Raw genomic sequence first — 10,683 nt, forward strand, 5'->3', positions numbered from 1 at the left:
TGAGTGAATGAATGAACATGGTATAAATAGACTGAGACTAACAGGATGATGAGACACAGGTGAATGCAATCAGTGAATGAGGTACAGGTGAATGTGATCAGTGATAAGTGATGATGAGTCCGGGCAGTGAGTTATGGGAAATGTAGTTTGTGAGTGATAATAGTCTTATGTGGAGTGCCCTCTGGTGGCTCTCAAGGGCACTCCAGCTGGTGACCGTTACAAGCAGCGAACCGTACCCGAGTTCACATGAACCGTACCCCAGACCACCTTTTTAAGCGGACTCAAGTACGGTTTGCGGGTGCGCACCCGAGTTCGGAAAACAGCGTTCACATCATCCAAACGAGTTTCTTTGCTCCTCTGGATTTGTGGATGTATCCTGACTGATTCCGTTTACCGACCTTTATCGCCCGGCTTTCGGCTACGCTCCCGTCTGCCATGTACAGAACCCGGTTTTGTTCATTAAATGTTCTGATCTGCCTTTGCTTTTTATGTTTTATTTTATTATTCTTAAAATAAATTTGTATATTCGTTTATTTCGTTTTTTCCACAAATGTATGACTTTTGGAAGTGCAAATTGATTGCCATATGCAGTTTTAATAAATTAACGTAACCTTCTGTCATTTTTACTCTTTTGAGTGTACACTTGCAGGTGTTTTGTTTCTAATTTACTGTTAGGCCCATTAACCCTCTGGGGTCTGAGGGGTTTTCTGGGCCCTGGAGGTGATCTGACATGCTCTGACATTAATGCTTTTTTAAGTTGTTTATAAACAGGTTAATGGCAAAGGTGTAAATTCACTCTATATAACACAAACAGGACTACCATAATATGTGAAAAACATGCATTTATATATTTGAATTTTTAAGAGAATAATGTTTATGCGTGGTTATTTGAAAAAATAAAAATGAAAGTTGCTGAAATAAGACCACAAAACACATACTAAATATGTGTCCACAAGACTCTTGACTAATGTATGTTGTCGCTTCTAGTTCTGGCTTCAAAATGATGTGAAATTCATCGTGCCTAATTGTTTTCATAAAACAATACATTGATTTTAACTTTGTAAAATAGTTTTTTTGTCAGAAGAGATTTATGCGTGGGAGGGGTAATCGCTCATCAATATTAATGAGATTCAGACCAGGGGTGTGACATAGACACTCCCCCAATGACTAATGGGCCATCAAGAGAGGCAGCCTGAACAAAGTAGAGGAGTTTTTCACTGTTTTATTGTAATTCCTCTTATGTGGAGGAACTAAATGTTCTAAATTTGCAGGTATATCACAGTAAATGCTTATGCCCCGTTGATGCGGGCTCTAAGCAAAATAAAGCAAAATAATGCAAAATGAGCAAAATAAAGGCAGATAGAATATAGTTACATGTCTTGGTGCCATTTTTGAAAACAGTTCCTGTTCAACTGAAGACACAAGTGAACATTACATGCCTGGCATTTCCAAGGTGTGTCCTGCCTTTTACCAAGCTGTCCTTTGCAAAGCACACAGATCTTGCGACCAACTGTGCAAATGTTCTTCTCAAATGTTCAGTTGACACAGCATTCTCAGAAAAAAAACATTTTGAAGAGACTCAGCGGAGTGTGTGCATCAGCAGGACTCAGCTGTGGTCCAGGTTCCCGTGCAGGCAGGAATCTCAGAGTCTGTGGAACCATATCAATGTCAGTCTCTGTTTTCCATGACAGAGTAGACTGCTTGTTGCTTGTCTGAATGTTTGTCTTGGCCCTCTTTGCAACAGGTGTCTGATGATCACCATCACCTTTATAGCTGTAAAACAAACAAACAACTGTGAGCATGTTTATTACACAAAATATAACAACTGCATTTCAATCATTATAAGTAACATTGGCCAGATGCAAAGCCATACAGACACATAATGTTTGTATGGACTATGTAAAACCAGAATATGTAAACAGAATTATACTAATATCTGAAAGAAAGGGAATAAGTGTACTTACTTTTCAGTTGTTCTCAAAACTGAACGACACCTGTCGCGTGACCTCCCAGTGCGAGTTGCAGGTGAGGGTGAGAGTGATGCTACCACATTCCTATGAAAATAATAATATTAATATTAATAACGGTTGAACAAAGTACTATGCCAGCACATGCATAACTGAAGGACAGTCAGCATGTTGATAAAACAACATCAGGTCTAACATCTGTAAAATAGTGGGTAAATATGTACTTACTCCTTCTGATTTCTGTCTGTGTTGCTGCGTGCCCTCTTAGTGCGAGTTGCAGTGAGAGGTGAGAGTGAGCAACCTACATCATTCCTTTCAAAAAAAGTTGAAAACTATTATTATCATATAGAGTACTATTCCAGCACATGCACAACTGATGGGCATTAGCATGCTGATAAGATAGCACAAAGAAAAAATATGTAACATTATCAACCAACCTCCAAAAATAAATAAACTCATACAGTCTCATATTGTAATAAGTATATAAACAAAATTGCACAAACATTGGTAAATATGTACTTACTCTTTCTGACGTTCAACTGTGTTGCTGCGCGCCCTCCGAGTTGCAGATGAAGGAGATGCAGCATTCCTGTTTTAAAAAAAGTTGAAAACTATTATAACATAAATATTTCAAAGTATAGTAGCCTATCATTAGTCTATATGAATAACTGATGTGAATAATTGTAGACACGTGCTGTAGGCATATATTGTGTGTAATGGGCCATTACGGAGATAGCACAACGCAAACATTAACACATTTGCAATTCATCAGCTGGGCATATTTATACATTTCAGCACATACACACATTTGCAATAGATATTTGCAAGCACTCTTCGTTGATGATAATGAGGCAGCATAAACACTAGTCAAAATATAATCTAAACATACATAATATCTTCTAAATTAATTTCAAAATTCTAACTTTCATACAGGCCTATGATCGAAGCCTCTCTCCTACTTTATAAAGCATAGCCTAGACCATTTAAATATAAATTACTCTGAATGACAAGTATGGAAATGGTCCAACCAGTAAAATATGTAGCCTACGTTTATATAAAATAGCTTGTCAACTAATGCAAGTAAATTTGAAAAGACTTACTCATCCGAAATATTATCCACGCCTGGATCAAGTCGCTCTTCAAAATACAAACGTTCTTCTTCTGAGGAAAAAGTGAGTTTCAGTTCATTTTCCAGACTTGTTTCAGAAAGATTTTTGCGGAGACAGAGTGAGCTGAAAGCGCACCCTGTTTATTTTATTTATTTAAAAATAAAAACAAGGTTTTGATGTTAATGTGAGTGTACACAAAAAAAAGAAGACCCTCTATAGTTTATAATCATGTATTTATTTTATTTATATGACCATAAATGACGGATTTTTTTAAGTTGATGTTGCTGCTATGTGAAAAAAATCCAGCAAAACGCGTCGACGCGTTTGTCGACCTCAGAGGGTTAAATAATAATAAGGATAACAATATTTAAAAAGTATGGGCTATAATTATCTAACATCTGACTAATTAAAAATTAACCTCAAAACATAACATGCTAAATGGGGGATATCTAGCATAAAAAATGTATTGTCATAATGTCTCTCTCAGTTGTTGAATTTCGCGCAGACGTTGCCCCAACGTAAATGTGTTTGCTCAGCCCGATCTCATGAAAGTGCGAATACCACGAATTGTATTTGTAGTGCTTATGATACGCAGTTTTCGCATGCATATGATACGCACTTTATGGCGTGTAATAGGCACGCACTCCGCACCCATAATCCTAACCAAGGGGTTTACAGTGCGTAGCATATGCATGCAAAAAACATTTTTGCCGTATAAATGGCACGAGAAATAAAATTTGTGGTATAGATACACACTTTCATGAGATCGTGTTTCATAATCTGCTACTGGGCCGGCCCTCTGTCAAATTTTAAAACCCAGTGTGGCCCTTGAGCCAAAAAGTTTGCCTACCCCTGCTCAAGAGTGTTAAAGTTAATGAGATAATTAAGTGATTAATTGAGTGATGATTGATCATTATTGAAGACACCTGATGTTGACAAGCAGAATCACTGAAGGAGAAAATCACAAATTGTAAGTCACCATTATGGTGATCAGTGTTTGCTTTCGTTGGGATCTTGACCCTTACATGTTTACTTTAGATTTTTGCTTGTCTGCTGTATCTGAGTTATAACTGCCAGATGAACAGAGACAATGTGATCTGATGGTGTTGGTTATGTTTTGACATAATCATGTTGTGATCTGAAAAATGAATCTTTTTTACAAGATATGTACGTTGAAACAACGTAATGTTTTCGACAACATAATATCTGCCTTTTAACGTATTATTATGATAATTAATTCGCATTTAATGATTTTTGATCATAACAGCTCTTCAGTGTATGTTAAAATACAATTATTATCATTATTAACAATAATATTTTCACTCTCAAGAGAGCAGTGCAGCAGAAACCTTTTGCCTTATGTTAGTATTCACACTGTCATGTCAAATAAAACTCAATAGCCTACACCACTATGTTAACTCGCACAAACTATTGCTATTGGTTGTTTCACCGTTTTACTTTGAGCATGATTGGTTAATCTGTCTGTCTTTCAGGAAACTGTCCAATGAGAGTGTGCGCGGCTCTGCCCGCCTATTTTAAGTTTGAAAATACGTCCGTTACTCTCGGTCGGTGAGCAGCTGCTGCTTGCGTTGATTACTCGGTCAGACCTGGATTATTTTATATCTGCCTGTTGAATTCTTAAATTTTGAGCGAATTTGAGTTGATATGTCAATGAAGAACAAAAGCTGGAATGTGAACAGAGGAAGGGGTCGTACGTGGTCTGTAAAAATACTGGCGATATCAGGTAAGAAAACATTTTTCAGTCCTTAACAGTCTAACGTTAGGGACTGAACCTCATAAAACCTCATAAAATAAATAAGTTATCTCTGTGTGTGTTTTTGTACTGCTTCACCATTAGCGTAGCGATATTAGCATGTATTTCAATGTAAGTTATACCATCTGACATTGCTGTGTTTTGTTGTTGGTAACGTTATGTGTTTAACCCTCTGAGGTCTGAGGTGTTTTTGGGGTCCTTGAGATGTTCTGACATGCCCTGACATTTGTGCTTTTTTCAGTTGCTTATAAACATATTAATGGCAAAAAAAAATTACACACTATTTAGCACAAACAGGGCTACCATAATATGTGAGCAACAAGAATGTACATGTCTGCATTTTTGAGAGAATAATGTTTATGCGTGGTTATTGAAAAAACTAAAAACTAAAGTTTCTGAAATAATGCCATAAAACACATACTAAATATGTGCCAATAAGAATTTTGTCTAATTGATGTCATTGCCTAGTGTTTTTTCTTCAAAATGATGTGAAAATCACCCTGCCCTTATCATTCACATAACACATACATTGATTTGAATTTTGCAAAGCACTTTCTGTTTGGAAAGGCAATATGCGGAGTGGGCGTCACAGATCATGCATATTTAGTGGTTCACACCTTAGGAGACAATGGGGCCTGCATATTTAATTAGCCATTCATTCAGGTGTGCCACTGAGCCACAAGAATGCAAGAGCAACAGTTGGAAGCATCTCAATTCTTTTTTATTTTTCCACATATTGTGCTTGCAATTTGGCCTATAATATCCAAGGAAAACATGTCTAGTAATTGTGCAGTTAATTCTCATACTGTATTTTCAGGTTTGGAATATTGATCCTCTCCCCAAATTTGTCACTAATAAAACACAATAAAAATTATTTAAAGAAAAGGCTTATATTTACCTTTTAATAGTTTGTTTACATCTACCTTGTAAATATATTTTTTTTATTAAAAAGGTTACAATTACAACAACAATTCAAGTGTAATCTTTCTTTGTAAAAACTAAAGTATACATTTTATCATACATATTTCAAAGTTAAAAAGGTTACAACAACAATAATTACAATTTCAACAATATTTCAAGTGTACTCTTTCTTTGTAAAAAAAAAGATTATAGGCCTACATTTTATCTATGTATTCATTACTTTGAATATAGCCAACATTGGAACAGCTAACATCTTAGTTGATGACTTTATTTTTGACAAAAATAGTAGGCTATTTTATATATAGAAATTGCTACACAAAAGCTTATTTGATGTGGCAGTATATTCTACAGTAAAAACTGTACCCAAATCTACTAAACAAAATGTTGTCTTTCATATTTCGCCTGACTGTAACGTTGTGAACGCACCGGAGAAATGCACATTTATTAGGCTACATAGTTTTTTTGTTTTGGATGGTTTTGTTTAGAACCAGCTTTCTGTAAATATATTACATTTTTTTTAGACATGTGAGGCGAGTAGGCTACGGGTTCATGATGATCTCCAGTTCAGACCTTATGTTGTGATTGCTAGCCTATATTTACTTTAAATCCAGGAAATTTGTTAATGAAAAAAATATTAAAATTAAGAGACAATTGATACAAAACGAAATTCGTTTTAAAGAAAGGATTTGTAGTTTCTGTTTTGAGGTCTCTGTGAATGTTTGAAAGTATTTTAGTGCTTAGAGCGCTCGCGTCCATAATGGAGAACTGTCACGTAATATTGTTTTTTTCCTCATAAATGCGAACACGAAAAATAAAAGACAAAAGACTTTTAAGTAAAACTTACTCCGAAATTGTGTCCTCGGCGGAATTCGCTCTTCAATATGCTGCCGTTCGTCGTCTGTTACAATCTTCCTCTGAGGAAACAACCCGGTATCGTGCATTCTTCCTCGCTGTCCAGAATCATCTGAAGGGCGTCTTTACTGGAGAAGCGTGCCATACTCAAAACGCGATGAACTATCAGTAAGTCTGATGAAGAAACTGTGTTTTTATGGCATTGATCGGGGGGCGTATACTAGATCACCTAAACTATTTACATGTGAATCGCGCCGGGGGCGGGGCGCCCGCAGCTGATTATAAAGATAATGAGGCAGAAGGAAAAACGGTACCTCTCCTTGCTTTCAAACGGATTACATGAGTTGAAAACATTTGTGTTTTATATAAATTACTTCATTTAAAAGAAGAGATTTCAAGCTTCATAAAGACATAACTCACATGCCTGTGTGAGAAGTATTCGCTGAGTTATGATTCATTTTCGGACGCGTTTCGGAATGGACTACACGGACAGAGAGAAGGCAGAACTCGCATCACGTTTATTTTTCTTTATTTGGCAAAAAGCACCACACTTTGTTTTTATTGTGAGTATACACAAAAATAATACACATTTAACAGAATCGATTGATGTATGAAACTTGCTTGTAATATCAAAGTCAACAGAGCAAAATTAATTTCTTTTGAACTGAACTGAAAAAAATCCAGCAAAACGCGTGGGCGCGTTTCTCGACCTCAGAGGGTTAATGTTGTCAGCTAACGTTAGTTTAAAAACGCATGAGAGGTAAAAAAAAAAGCGTGGGAATGAGTAAAGTGATAAAACCATCATTTAGAAGTTTACATAACCTCTTCAAACACTGATAACGATATTGAAAAGATATTTGTTTAAAATTTTTTTTTTTAGATCAAGCATTGGAATAAGATTTTTATCGGGGGAGAACACCCAACAGAAAGACCCATTCACCAACTAAGATACAGTAAGTCAATTTTACCCACTGTTCGAAAACCTACACAGGGATTAATATATAGTATTAAGTATGATTTTCATCTTTAAAGTAAGACATTTAACATTACTGATTTAACTGATACATTTAACTTTTTGTCCTTTTGTCTTTCTTCTGCTGAAGTGGCGCACTGAAAGTGGATTCATGTCACCTTCATCAGTCCTTTCTTTAATCACTGGAAACCATTAAGGGAAAGACCCTCAGACGTGTCATAATAGGATAAATGCGGCTGCAGGTCAAATTATTTGATGGTTTGATTTTGGTACCATTTGGCTTTTTTGTGTGTGCTTCGCTTGCTATGATACACACTTCTGATGGGATTGCCATGCTTTAAGTGTATGTTTACATTTTTAATCATGTAATACTAACAGTCTCAAAGATGACATTACTCAGTTCATGTTGTGTGAATGTTATAATGGCAAAAGTTTTTACAATTTAAATACATTTTTAAGATTGTTTAAAGGAATGGTCAAAATAAATAAAAAATACTGCTTTTTAAGGACTTTTCATTGAATAATTTCTTCTTTCCCCCTTCAGATTCTCCAAGGATCCAGCTGATTACTGGCAGGTTGGTAGAGGATTATTCTTTAGCTGCTACATTGCACTATCACTTCTGGTACGGATTCATTGGCCTTTTGTGTTATTTTTTTATTTTACTTGATTTAATAAATTACTTTTAATTAGTACAATGTATGGTTAGGATTCTGAATTAAAACAGTGTAATGTTTCTCCACAAATATTATCAGAAATATACAGAAATATATAATTGTTGAAACAATATAAACCTGCATTGAAAGAAATAAAGAACAACAGACCTCAACCCTCTCAGCTCAACACCACAATTTGTTGATTTCTTCATCTGTTTTAAGGATGAAATCATGACCTCATGATTATAGTAACCGTAACTGACACATGGGAGTAATATTACATTTTTTACAATTCCACCTTGAGGCTCTGAAGAATTTCTTGTGTAAATGTACATCTGAATACATAAAATATGTGTTTTAGAATGGATAGTGTTGTATATTTTGTTTTCTACCCGACAAATTGAACTGTAAAGTGAAAATCTTGTACATGATTTATTTTGTATTCAGTGTTTTTGCTTTTATTTATAGGATAGTAGCAGACAGCGGGCAAGAAGTGAAGAGGAAGTGATGGCATCGGAATGGACCTCGAGCTGGGACTCTGTCGGAGCACTGCACTGTCACATTTTATTGAGAATTTAAAAACTTCTTTTTTTACTGTACATTTGAAATATTAAATGTTTAATTTAAGGGTTACTGTAATTGAACAAAAACTCTTTAAATATTCCATTTAGATGTTTACTTCTACAGGTTTTTAACATTACTTCGAAAACGCTGCAATTTAAAGTTTGAGATGTTTTTCATCTGTTTTAGAAAGTATTTTTAGACTTGTTTTTTCAGAATAAAACTTGTTTTACAATCTTGAGCATGTGTTAACTCATTATTTAATGTGTTTAATTAAGCCATTTCTGCAAATCATTTGACAGTTAACAATTTTTAGTGTACAGTATGGACAGTTAATCACAAATTCAGTCAGCATTGTCATGACTCATGTTCCAACTGCAAACTAGGTTGTAATTGAATGTACAATTGTATTATCCCATGATGAAAGGTAAGACAGTGAAACAACGTCACGATATTAACGTTGATTCAATTTGCAAAATCGAAAGGTAATTCACCGTTGATTCAACCATGGTACCTGACGTTGTTTCAACGGTGAATCAACGTTGAAATGCCGGCTGGGCTGTAAGTGCCTAAAAGAAAGATTTTTTTAGTTTTTTTTTTCAAAACAACTTTTAAGAAATCTTTTGTATTATATCTAAAATTCTGGATATTTATGCAGAATCACAGTTATTCTGTGATCAACAACATAAATCTACATCAGAAATAAGGGTCTTAATGAGTTGAGTGATCAAGTTCAAATGATGACCCAGCAAACAATTTTACGTTCTGGGAACGTTAGTTTTTGGTTCCCAGAACGTTCTGGGAACGTTCCCAAGAACGTTCCCTATTGGTTAGCCAGGAAAGTTTTCTTTACGTAAATAGAATGTTCCCTTTAGGTTAGGGGAACGTTCCCAGAACATTCCGAGTAGGTTCCCAAAACGTTCCCAGAATGTTCCCTTAACCCTTAAAGACCTAGAACATTTTTGGGGCGCCTGACTCACCTGCACTTTTCTTTGTTTTTCTAACCCATTCTAGCAGCAAGCATCAAGTGCCATATATCATTTTAAACAGGAGAACCTAAAGTTTCCAGCTAGCTCATTTAAAGTCCCAGTTTTACATTTCTTTTGTCAGAGAATTTATGAAATTAACAGGATTTTAAGAAAAACGGCAGCAAAAAATGTGGTGTTTTCAGTGTGAACTCAAACAGAACTTCCTGAAGTTTTGTTTTTTTCTTTTAGAAAGTTAGACTTGGTTGTTTTAGACTTCCAGATGAAATTTTGTCTACATGTAACAATCCCACAGCAAGTTATAGCCATTTATTATAATATTATTCTAGGCGTTTTTGAGTAAAAACAGGTGTATTACATTTACTGACAATGTAGATGTGTCCAAATAAGTTCAGGAAGTAAAGTAAATAGAAAAGTTGTTATATTACAACAGAACACTGAAGCAAACATTTTTCTTCAGAAAATTATATTATAATTTGAACATGAACAACAAATGCAAACAATATAACAAGTAGTGACAACTGTGCAATATAAATACTAACAATACAATATACAGAGTGTAAATGAACAAATGGTTCAAATAATCTTCACAAACTAAATACAAAAAGAAATAAACAGTGCAAATGAAGAAATGGTTCATTGAGGGTAATATACTGAGTGCTAATGAACAAATAGTGCAAATAATCTTCACTAACTAAATATAAATAAACAGTGCAAATGATTCAAACAATCTTCTGAATCGGAAGGTTCCACCAGGTCTAACGACTCGTTTAAAAAAATCTATTCTAACACATCCTCCGATTTGTACTGCTGTTTTTTTTACATACTCATGCTCTTTCGTGTTTTGCGCTCTTTCGTGTTTTGCGCTATGGTCAAAAACTTTGCA

General features: G+C 35.0%; 2 long non-coding RNA genes across 4 annotated transcripts; one reads left to right on the forward strand and one right to left on the reverse strand.

The window, feature by feature from the left end:
• Positions 1 to 1,572: 1,572 nt before the first annotated feature.
• On the reverse strand, positions 1,573 to 3,107 carry LOC309481306. Of its 2 annotated transcripts, XR_014199980.1 has the most exons (5): positions 3,068 to 3,107; positions 2,491 to 2,556; positions 2,196 to 2,279; positions 1,965 to 2,054; positions 1,573 to 1,773 (listed from the first exon to the last, which is right to left on the reverse strand). It is a non-coding gene; the product is annotated as an uncharacterized lncRNA (long non-coding RNA). The 2 variants fall into 2 exon arrangements; XR_014199981.1 differs by lacking the exon at positions 3,068 to 3,107 and having other exon boundaries at positions 1,577 to 1,773; positions 2,491 to 2,740.
• Positions 3,108 to 4,973: 1,866 nt separating this feature from the next.
• LOC309480399 lies at positions 4,974 to 8,806 on the forward strand. 2 transcript variants are annotated; one of them, XR_014199627.1, is made up of 5 exons: positions 4,974 to 5,012; positions 7,341 to 7,576; positions 7,727 to 7,838; positions 8,141 to 8,171; positions 8,719 to 8,806. It is a non-coding gene; the product is annotated as an uncharacterized lncRNA (long non-coding RNA). The 2 variants fall into 2 exon arrangements; XR_014199628.1 differs by lacking the exon at positions 4,974 to 5,012 and having other exon boundaries at positions 7,443 to 7,576; positions 8,141 to 8,219; positions 8,719 to 8,805.
• Positions 8,807 to 10,683: the final 1,877 nt, after the last annotated feature.

The sequence above is a fragment of the Leuciscus leuciscus genome, assembly GCF_965113295.1.
Source record: "Leuciscus leuciscus genome assembly, chromosome: 18".
Lineage (NCBI taxonomy): Eukaryota > Metazoa > Chordata > Actinopteri > Cypriniformes > Leuciscidae > Leuciscus > Leuciscus leuciscus.